This window comes from Mobula birostris, chromosome 15, assembly GCF_030028105.1.
Source record: "Mobula birostris isolate sMobBir1 chromosome 15, sMobBir1.hap1, whole genome shotgun sequence".
Taxonomy (NCBI): Eukaryota; Metazoa; Chordata; class Chondrichthyes; order Myliobatiformes; family Myliobatidae; genus Mobula; species Mobula birostris.
In genome coordinates, this window is record NC_092384.1 from 20558956 (window position 1) to 20569963 (window position 11008).

Below are 11008 nucleotides of genomic sequence, written 5' to 3' on the forward strand. Positions count from 1 at the left end.
GTTGCACCTTGGTGGGGCAAATGGAAGCAGACAGTTTACTGTTAAGGGCAAGATCATTAACAGTGTTGCTGAGCAGAGAGATCTTGGGGTCCAAGTTCATAGCTCTTTGAACGTGGCTACACAGGCCAATAAGATGGTTTAGAAGTCTCCTGGAATGCTTGCTTTTATTGGTCGAATCATTGAATCGAAAAGTCTTGAGGTTTTGTTGTAACTTTATAAATTCTGGTTAGGCCACATCTGGAATATTGCATACGGTTCTGGTCACCCTACTATAGGGAGGATTTTGAGGCTTTGGAAAGAGTGCAGAAGAAGTTGACCAGGATGATTACTGATTTTGAGGGCATTAGCTTTTAGGGGAGGATGGATAAACTTCGGTTGTTTTCTGTGGAGCACTGAAGACTGATGAGAGATCTGATAGAGATTTATAAGATAATGAGAGGCATAGATAGAAAGGACAGGGAGTATCTGTTTCCCAAGGTTGAAATGTCTAATGCCAGAGGGCATGCATTGAAGGTGAGATTGTCATTTGAGGGGGATGTGAGGGGTAAGTCTTTTACTCAGAGTCGTGGATGCCCAGAATGCACTGCTTGATATGGTGGTCCAGGCAAATACATCAGAGGCTTGAAAGAGATATTTCGACAGGCACATGCATGGAAGGAAGATGGAAGAGTATGGACATTGTGTAGGTAGGAGGGAAGAGTGTCTGGATATTTTTAATTGGTGACTGGCTGAGTTATGTTGGGCTCAGTAGCACTGGATGACTCCGGACCTGCTGGGATCGAGAGAGTGGAAAAGCCCCAGTGGAATAACTTCTCAACTTTAAAAACCAACCTGTACACATTTCAAAAGATATTGTCGGATACAGCAAAACAACCAATCACCTGAATGTTCTTGAGTTTTGAAATTATGTATACTGGTGGATTGCAAAGTATGTCTTTCACTGCATCTTGGTCAGTCCTCATTGTTGTTCTGACAAAATGGTTATGTTGAGCTCATGTTCCCCTGAGTTTGAACATCTAATGGTCAAATGAAGACCATTCTATTTACCTTGGGAATTCTTATCCATGATTGTGATGGCAGCTTATATACCACCAGCAATCGAGTATAATCAAGCACTCACAACATTGCATAATGTCATCCGCAGACAAGAAACAGCCCATCCCAATGCATTTCAAATTCTAGTCGAAGACTTCAACCGGGCCTGTTTGAAGAAAACCATGCCAAGTTATCACCAGCGTATAACCTGTAGCACCAGAGGTCCCAACAAACTAGACCACTGCTATACTAAGATAAGGAATGCCAACTGCTCCTTGCTCAGACGGCATTTTGGTAACTTGGATCACTTGGCTGTCCTCCTTCTACCTGTTTACAGGCAGAGCTTAAAAAGCAAGGCTCCAGAGATTGGGAGAACTAAGGGATGGTTGCCGGAGCGATAATGGAATTGCTTTGAGTCAGTGGACTGGGCTGTGTTCAATCACTCATCTATAGATCTGAATGAATGAATACACCATGGTTATAACAAATTTATTAAACCAGCTGTAAATGAGTGTCTCTCCACTCGTTCAGAAGCCCTGGATGAAACATGAGATCAGAATTTTGCTGAGGGCCAGATCAGAGGCATTGAAGCCTGGAGAACAAGAAAGCTACAAGAGGTGCAGGTATGATCTCCGGCAAGTCATCTCATGGGTGAAGTGGAGATTCCAGACCAGACTGAATCAGTGAGGGGTGCTCAACATCTATGGCAGGGCTTGAATGCCAGCACCTCCTGCAAAATTAAATCAAGCAACATGAGAGACAGCAGGGCTTTGTGTCCGGATGAGCTCGGTGACGTCTATGCTTACTTTGACCATCAGAACACGGACGAACCATCATGGACCCCGACATCTCGTTATGCTCCTTTAATCTCAGTACCTGAAGCTGACGTGGGGACTGCCTTCAGGAAGGTGAATCCAGAGAAATCATCCAGACTAGATGAGGTACCTGGTTACATACTGAAAACCTGTGTTAACCAACAGGCTGAGATTTTTAACCTCTCGCTTTGGCAGTGTGTGTTACCCACCTGTTTCAAGCAGGCTTCAGTTATACCAGTGCCCAAGAAGAGCATGGTGACTTGTCTCAATAACTATTGCCCAGTTGAACTTGCTGTTTAACTGGGCAATGAAACATATCAGCTCTTGCCTGAGAGGCGACTGGGATCCACTTCAATCTGCCTACCGGAGCAATAGGTCCACAATAAGTACCATCTCATTGGCTCTTCACCCAATCCTGATGCTTACAACAGGATGCTCTTTATTGACTACAGTTCAGCATTCAATACCAACATCCCCTCAAAACTAATCAATAAGCTCCTAGACCCAGGCCTTAATACCTCCTTTTGGAATTGGACCCTCGATTTCCTCACTTGCACACTCCATTCAGTATGGATAATCAACAACATTTCCTCCACCATCTCCATTAGCATAGCTACACCACAGGGCTGTGAGCATAGCCTCCTGCTCTACTCGTTCTACACCAATGACTGTGGCTAAGCACAGCTCCAGTGCCTTATTCGAGTTTGCTGATGACACCACAGTTGTGGCCAAATTAAAGGTGGTTCTGAGTCAGCATACAGGAGTGAGATTGAAATTTTGTTGAGTTGTGTCATAACAACAACCTCTCAGCAAAACCAAAGAACTGATTGTAGACTTCGGGAGAGGGAAACCAGAGGTCCATGAGACTGTCCTCATTGGAGGATCAGAGGTGGAGAGGGTTAGCAACTTGGAATTCCTGTGTGTTACTATTTTAGGGGATCTGACCTGGACCCAGCATGTAAGTGCTGTTGTAAAGAAACCTCAGCAGTGCTCCTACTTCCCTAGGAGTCTGTGGAGATTCAGCACGACATCTAAAATGTTGACAAACTTCCACAGATGTGTAGTGGAGAGTGTCTTAGGAAAACAGCATCCATTATCAGAGATCCCCACCACCCAGGCGATGCTCTCTTCTTTCTGTTGGCATCAGGTGGAAGGTACAAGAGCCTTAGGTCTCAGACCACCAGGTTCAAAAGTAGTTACTACCCCCCAACCATCAGGCTCTTGCATTAAAGGGGATAAGTGCACTCACGCCCCATTATTGAGATGTTCCCACAACCAATGATCTCACTTTAAGGACTCTTTATCTCATTATCTCATGTTATTTATTGCTATTTATTTATATTTGCATTTGCACAGTTTGTTGTCGTCTGCACTCTGGTTGATCTTTCATTGATCCTGTTATAGTTACTGTTCTATAGATTTGCTGAGTATGCCCACAGGAAAATGAATCTCAGGGTTGTGTACGGTGACATATATGTACTTTGATAATAAAATTTACTTTAGAAATAGGATATCTTTATTGTCATTGTTGTGGAGCAATGAAACACAGTTTAGCAGCTCAACGTTTTGCAGCATGACAAGAATATATACATAAAATAAACTCTAAAACCTCAGGAGTGCAGTCCAAAATTAATAATATATGGATGGGGGGGGGGGGTAGGACTATTCCACACCTGCCATTCCTGGAAGTGTGATGCATTTAGCTGCCGCCATCTTGGGGGGGCGGGGGCAGGAGAAGGGAAGGAGGTGTTATACATTTCACTGCTTGTGGGTAGAAGCTGTTAAAGAGTCTCTTCGTTTTCATCCTTAATGCTCTGTATCTCTTCCCAGAAGGTACAGGGGAAAACAGGTGATGTCCAGGATGAGTGGGATCCTTTGAAATACAAGTGGCCTTCTTTTGAAGTCTGCCAGTATCAATGTCTCTGAGGGAGGGTAATGTTGTGCCAATAACCCGCTCTGCTACCCTCGCCACCCGCTGCAAGTCCTTCCTGCTCTGTTCTGTGCAGCTGGCAAACCACACTGCACAGCAATACGTCAGGAGACTCTCTATAATTGTCCGATAGAAGTTGATCAGCAGGTGATGAGGGAGGAGAGCGTGCTTTAGCTTCCTTAGGAAGTAGAGCCTCTGTTGGGCCTTCCCCACCTGATAAGAGATATGGGCAGTCCAGGTGAGGTCAGCCGAGATGTGGACGCCGAGGAACTTGAAACTCTTTACTCTCTCCACCTCTTTCCCGTATACGTACAGAGCCAAGTGCTCGACGCACTTTGATTTCCTTAAGTCTACTATCAGCTCCTTGGTTTTTGTGATGTTCAAGTCCAGGTTATTATGACAACACCATTCTGTCAAATGCTGTACCTCCTCCCTATAGGCTGTCTCGTCACAGTCTGATATTATACCTATTAGTGTGGTATCGTCAGCAAATTTGACAATGGTGTTGGTGGAGTGAATGGTAGAGTAGTCATGGGTGAAAAGAGAATAGAGGATGGGGCTGAGAACACACCCCTGTGGTGTACCGGTGTTCAGGATGAGAGTAGATGATGTGTGTTCTCCCATCCTGACACTTTGGGGTCTGTTACTCAGAAAATCCAGTATCCATGAGTACAATGGAACTGTGACAATAATAAACAACAAATAATAATAAATACTATTGATTCAATAAGGTAATGTTGCATTAAGAATATTCCCAATTCTTTCTCTTAAAGATTGGTCATTGCGATATACAAGCATCTGCCAGATGTCAGCTGATCAGCTGAACGATATGATTTCCAAATGTTCAGACTTTAATATGACTGAAAGCACAAGATGTTTTCCAGTTGCATTTGTTCACCAGAATACCAGCTGCACCCTGTGCTCCCCTCAGCATTAGGTACTTAGTGACTGATATTCTCTTGTGCATTTAGCACTGGAGACCAGAAACAATTTCTCCTGTGTCATATTTACAGTGGCTCACACAATTAGTCCACAACATATGTCCATGTCAGTGGGTGGTTTCACCGAAGAAGAAATCTCTGGGGATTAGAAGAAAATTGGATAGTTTTGTAATATAGTCATTAAGTGCCACTAATGGAGCTGGCTGAAAGGTCAAGGAGAAGAAACAGTGTAGTACTTAAATTGGGGAAGTGTTTTGATGACAAGGCATGGCCACCTGGAGCAGAGATAAACAATAGATGTTGGAATATAGCTAAGTACAGCAGAACTGAACATGAGATAATCTAAGACAAAACTGAAGGGCAAGACCATAAATTAGAACACCTAGTTGCAGGGCGAATGGGGAGAAATGGCTGCCTGGTGAAGGAAGCAGAGTCGATTTGTCAGACAGTTAGAGGCAACAGCAGCAAGGATAGAACTAAGATCAAAGACTACAAAGAAAAGCAGCTGACTGATGACGTTATGAAATGCACATAAAACTACTCCAACAAGAATATTATAACAAGCTGGAAGTCTATTTGGGATCATTGGAATATCTTTGAGCTCTCACTTGAAATGCTGCCCAGGCCTGAACTTATCTGAGACACTCACCGACCATCTATGAGGGATTTCCTGTCTGTGGTGTCCTGATCTGAACAATAATAATTGGAAGGGTGACTGGGACCCAGCTGAAAGCCAGATTCGGGGTGAGGGTTTAAACACAAATTGCTCCAACATGGAGCTCGTCAGCCTTGGACGGCAGCCTGCCTAGGAGAAGGAAAACTTTGATTTTAAACCTCCACTGCCTTGTAGCCATACCCACCCATGGGAAAGGCTTTGGAGTAAACCCCGAGGAAGAAATCCAGAGCCAGGGTCCCTAAGGCAGTTTGATGTTGTTTACACCTTCACTCTGGCAACCTCGGCAATGACAAGTTGTATCGCTTTGGCTCACTACTTTTGACTCTGTGTCCATCTACTGAGTAAATTCAGATGCAAGAAAATTATTTAAGATCTCCCCCATCTCTTTTGGCTCCACTCCTCTGATCTTCCAGAGGACCAATTTTGTCCCTTGCAATCCTTTTGCTCTTACATATCGATAGAATCCCTTAGGATTCTCCTTCAGCTTGCCTGCTAGGGAAACCGTACGCCTTATTTTAGCCTCCAGATTCTTTCTGAAGTGTTCTCGTCCATTTCTTATACTCCACAGGCACCTCAATTGTTCCGACCTGCCTATAACTGCTCTGAACCTCCTTTTTACCTTAACCAGGACTTCAATATCTCTTGAAATCAAAGGTTCCCTACACCTGTTCTCTTTACCTTTTATTCTGATAGGCACACACAAGCTTTGTACTCTCAAAATTTCACTTTTGAAGGCCTTCCACTTACCAAGTACACCTTTGCCAGAAAGGAGCCTGTCCCAATCCACACTGCATGATCCTTTCTGAGACCATCAAAATCGGCCTTTCTCCAATTTAGAATCTCAACCTGCGGACCAGACCCATCTTTTTCCATAATTACATTGAAACTAATGGCGTTGTGGTTAGTAGATGCGAAGTGCTCCTCTACACAAGCTTCTGTCATCTGCTCTTCCTTATTCCCAAACAGGAGATCAAGTATCGCACTCTCTCTCACTGGGACTGCTACGTACTGATAAAGGAAACTTTCCAGAACGCGTTTGACAAGCACCATCTCACCTAGTTCTTTTACAGTATGGGAGTCCCAGTCAATGCTGGAAAGTTAAAATCACCTACTATAACAACCTTATGTTTCTTGCAACGGTCTGCGATCTCTCACAAATTTGTTCCTTTTAGTCCCTGGGAATTTTGGGTGGTCTGTAATATAGCCCCATTAACATGTTCATACCTTTCTTATTTCTCTTTTCCACCCATAACACCTCAGTAGACAAGTTCTCTAGTCTGTCCAGACCGAGCACTGCCATGACATTTTCCCTGTTTAGTAACGCCACCCATCCCTCTTTAATCCCTACTGCTCTGCCGTGTCTAAAGCAAATGAACACCAGAATATTGAGCTGTCAGTCCTGCCTCCCCTGCAATCAAGCCTCATTAATGGCTACAATATCATAATTCCCTGTGTTGCTCCCCTGAACACATCTGCCTTTCCTACAATACTTCTTGCATTGAAATATACGCAGCTCTGGACAATGCTCACCACCATGCTCAAACTTTTGGTTCCTCACTTAGTCTGATTATGCAGTTCAAGATTCTTGATTTCCAGAATTTGAGTTCCTTTAAAAAGTTTGTTATGTTGTAATTACAGATTTTATCTTTTAAAAGGCAAACAAGCAGCCTTATTTCCAGGAATGCAAATGTATGAAGTGTTTAGAGTTCAGGGTAAAATGCAAATAAAATTCCATAGTCTGTTTTGCAAATTGACCATGATGGACCCTAGTTTGCAAAGGGTGGGTATCGGAAGTTTTTTTTTAGATTTGAGAATAATAAAATGAGTGAAGTAAAATAGGAACAGCGTGAAGGCTGAGAGAGGCAGCAAGAGATTCCATGGGTAAATACGATACCAGTTGTGCACCGTATACCCATCTACTGTGGCAAAAGTGGAGCAATGTTGTCCATTTAAAAGTTAATGAGAAGAGGTGGGAGGGATTTAACGGACACTGTTAGAGTTGGTATAGGATTAATGTGAAGAGGTGGGAGGGATTTAACGGACACTGTTAGTGTTGGTACAGGATTAATGTGAAGAGGTGGGAGAGATTTAACAGACACTGTTAGTGTTGGTACAGGATTAATGTGAAGAGGTGGGAGAGATTTAACGGACACGGTTAGTGTTGGTACAGGATTAATGTGAAGAGGTGGGAGGGATTTAACGGACACTGTTAGTGTTGGTACAGGATTAATGTGAAGAGGTGGGAGAGATTTAACAGACACTGTTAGTGTTGGTACAGGATTAATGTGAAGAGGTGGGAGAGATTTAACAGACACTGTTAGTGTTGGTACAGGATTAATGTGAAGAGGTGGGAGAGATTTAACGGACACTGTTAGTGTTGGTACAGGATTAATGTGAAGAGGTGGGAGAGATTTAATGGACACTGTTAGTGTTGGTACAGGATTAATGTGAAGAGGTGGGAGAGATTTAATGGACACGGTTAGTGTTGGTACAGGATTAAGTGCAAACCTTTTGTGTGTGAGTCCAAGTATGTATGCGCCAAATGCCAAGGTTCTGTCTGTCCCCAGTGTTGCTAAGGTCTGGCCCTGTTGCCATGCGATGTCACAGTCAGCTGGACATTGTTCCACTATCTGTCCTTTATGGAAAAGTTATTCCAAGCTAAAACCTTTGACCAATAGTCCATCAGGCAATGGTCAGCACTGAACGACTTGCGGACACAGCAGGTGTTGATAGACACAGTGGGGTGGTTCCCTGGGAAGACTGCCCAGGCCATCTGGCAGAATCCCTCATCACTCGACCTCAGCAACAGTTAAGGGGGGCTCCCCCAGTCAGATCCTTCCTTCCTGCCCAGAGCATTACTTCCACCTCGCGCTGCCCACAGAATGACTGTAGCAGGGAACTCCTGATCTACAGGCTGTTCCCAGGGACACACAGAGATGGGTATCAAGCGCTACAGGGGGATCATCAACCCGGTGAAAGACACTGTTTGGTCTGTCCAAAGCTTGTTGGTCTACCCGCACATCGAGACACCTGTGGAGAAACACTGCTGACTGCCACATTCCAGACTGCAGGAATAATGCTGAGGAACACGCTGATGCTTGGCACAGCCACCACAAAGGCACCGTCGGAAGGGCACAGTTTTGGATTCTTCCATTACTGGAGAGGAAGGGGCCGAGCTGAGTGAGAAAGCTTCTCAGTTCCTGTAGTAGTGTACCACCTCAGGGGGCCACATGAGTAGCAACGGTTGTATCGGTTTGATGGAAGGTAGACCAGAACTGAAAGTATTGACTATGAATGTAAGAATGAAAGTCACTGCACAGTTTATTCTTGTAAAGAACTTTAATTGTGAATAAAGTTAATTTTCGACTATAATAGGGCCGAGCACATTGTGAGAAATACAGTTAAGTTAACAGACTGAGTACCAGTTGTGGCCATTGCGGCTCTCACCAATGTAGAGGAGGCTGCACAATAGACAACAGATTCGCAGGTGAAGTGTCGCCTCACCTGGAAGGACTGTTTGGGGCTCTAAATGGAGGTGACAGCAGAGGTGAATGGGCAGTTGTAGCATTTTGGCTGCTTCCAGGAATAAAGGCTGGAACGAAGATTAGTGGGGAGGGACGAATGGACAATGGAATCACAGAGGGACTGATCCCTGTGGACAGTGGAGAGAGGGAGTAAGGTGAAGATATGCTTATGGTAGGATCTCTTTGGAGATGGTGGAAGTTGTGGAGAATGATATGTTGGATGTGGTGGCTCATGGGGGTGGTAAGAACAAGAAGAACTCCCATCACTGTTAAGACAGTGGAAAGATGGGGTGAGCGCGGAGGTTTGGGAAATGGAGGAGATGCGGGTGAGGGCAGCATTCATGGTGGAGGAAGGGCAATCATGTGCTTTGAAGAAGGAGGACATTTCTGATGTCCTGGAAAGGAAAGCCATATCCTGGTAATAGATGCAGCAGAGACGAAGGAACTGAGGAAAAAGGAATAGCATTTGTTACAGGAGACAAGATGGGAAGAGGTATAGGCAAATAGTCCTTGTCAGTAGAATTAAAGGACATGATGTAAAATGGAAAGGCAATATTATGCACATGGTGACAAAGTAACAGAGGCTCATGGTGAGTGGTTGCTGTTCAGGCAAACAGTGGCATTCTTCCGGGATCAGCTACCAGGCCAATTTTAATCTATGCCAAAGAACTGGATTTGGAACTTGACAACCACACTCTAAATTGGTAGATGATGCAAAATTTTGGCAGTATCTCAAACGGCGAGGACCATTGTGATTAACAGAACCCAGAATATAGTCTACCGCTGGAATGGTAAGATGCATGACAGATGATGTTTAATACAGATTCGCATGGGCCAAGGTATTTTGGTAGGAAAACTGATGATCGATAGTAAGAAATAAAGGATGCTGTGCCAAAGTGAAGACAAGAGCAGGAGAATGTTTGGGTATATGTGCACAATTCATTGAAATTTAGAGAGCAGATGAAGAGAAAACAATAGCACAATTGTTTGACAATCGTCTGCACTAGTCTACAATAATGAAGGCCAACATACCAAACGCCTTCTTAACAATTCTATAAACATGCACAGCAATTTTCAGTCGGTGGTTCAACTCCCATCTCTGTGCAGGTTCTCTCAACTCCCTGGTCTTTCAAAAATACATCTACTTCCTAATGAAATACCCAACGATCTAACCCACACACAGTTCCAGGACGGAGAATCTCAGAGATTCACCACGCTCTGTGGGCACGAGACTTAGTCTCAATGCTTGTAAATTTTCTTCACATCTTTTCCAGTAAATCTGAGTCCTCTCAATAACATGAGAACACAGCTGAACACGTCACTGTTTTAAGGTACGGTAGTTAGCAGTTAGTGTAACGCGATTGTGGTACCAATGAACCGGGTTCAATTCTGACAATGTCTGTAAGGAGTTTGTACGTTCTCCCCAAGGACACATGGGTTTCCCATGGGTGCTTCCGTTTCCTCCCACGTTCCAAAGATGTTCCGGCTGTGGAAGTGAGTCAGTGTAGTTGCTATTACTAAGGAGAAGGTGATTGGGAGGCTACAAAGTCTGAAGGTAGATAAGTCACCTGAACCAGATAGACTACATCCCAAGGTTCTGAAAGAAATAGCTGAAAAGATTCTGGAGGCATTAGTAATTAACTTTCAAGAATCTCCAGATTTGGGAATAGTTCCAGAGAACTGGAAAATAGCAAATGTCACTCTACTGTTCAAGAAGGGATGGAGGAAAATGACAGGAAACTATAGGCCAGTTAGCCTGACTTCAGCAGTTGCAGTCCATTATTAAGGATGAGTTTCAGGCTCTTGGAAGCACATGATAAAATAGGCCAAAGTCAGCATGGTTTCCTTCAGGGGAAATCTTCCTTGAGAAATCTGTTGGAATTATTTGAAGAAATTACAGGCAGAATAGACAAAGGAGAGTCAGTGGATACTTTAACAAAGTGACAAGGTGCCACACATGAGGCTGCTAAACAAGATAAGAGCCCATGGTATTGCATGTAAGGTACTAGCATAGACAGGGCTGACTGACAGGAGGCAAAACGTTGACTGCCAGTGACTAGTGGTATTCAGCAGGGGTTAGTGTTTGG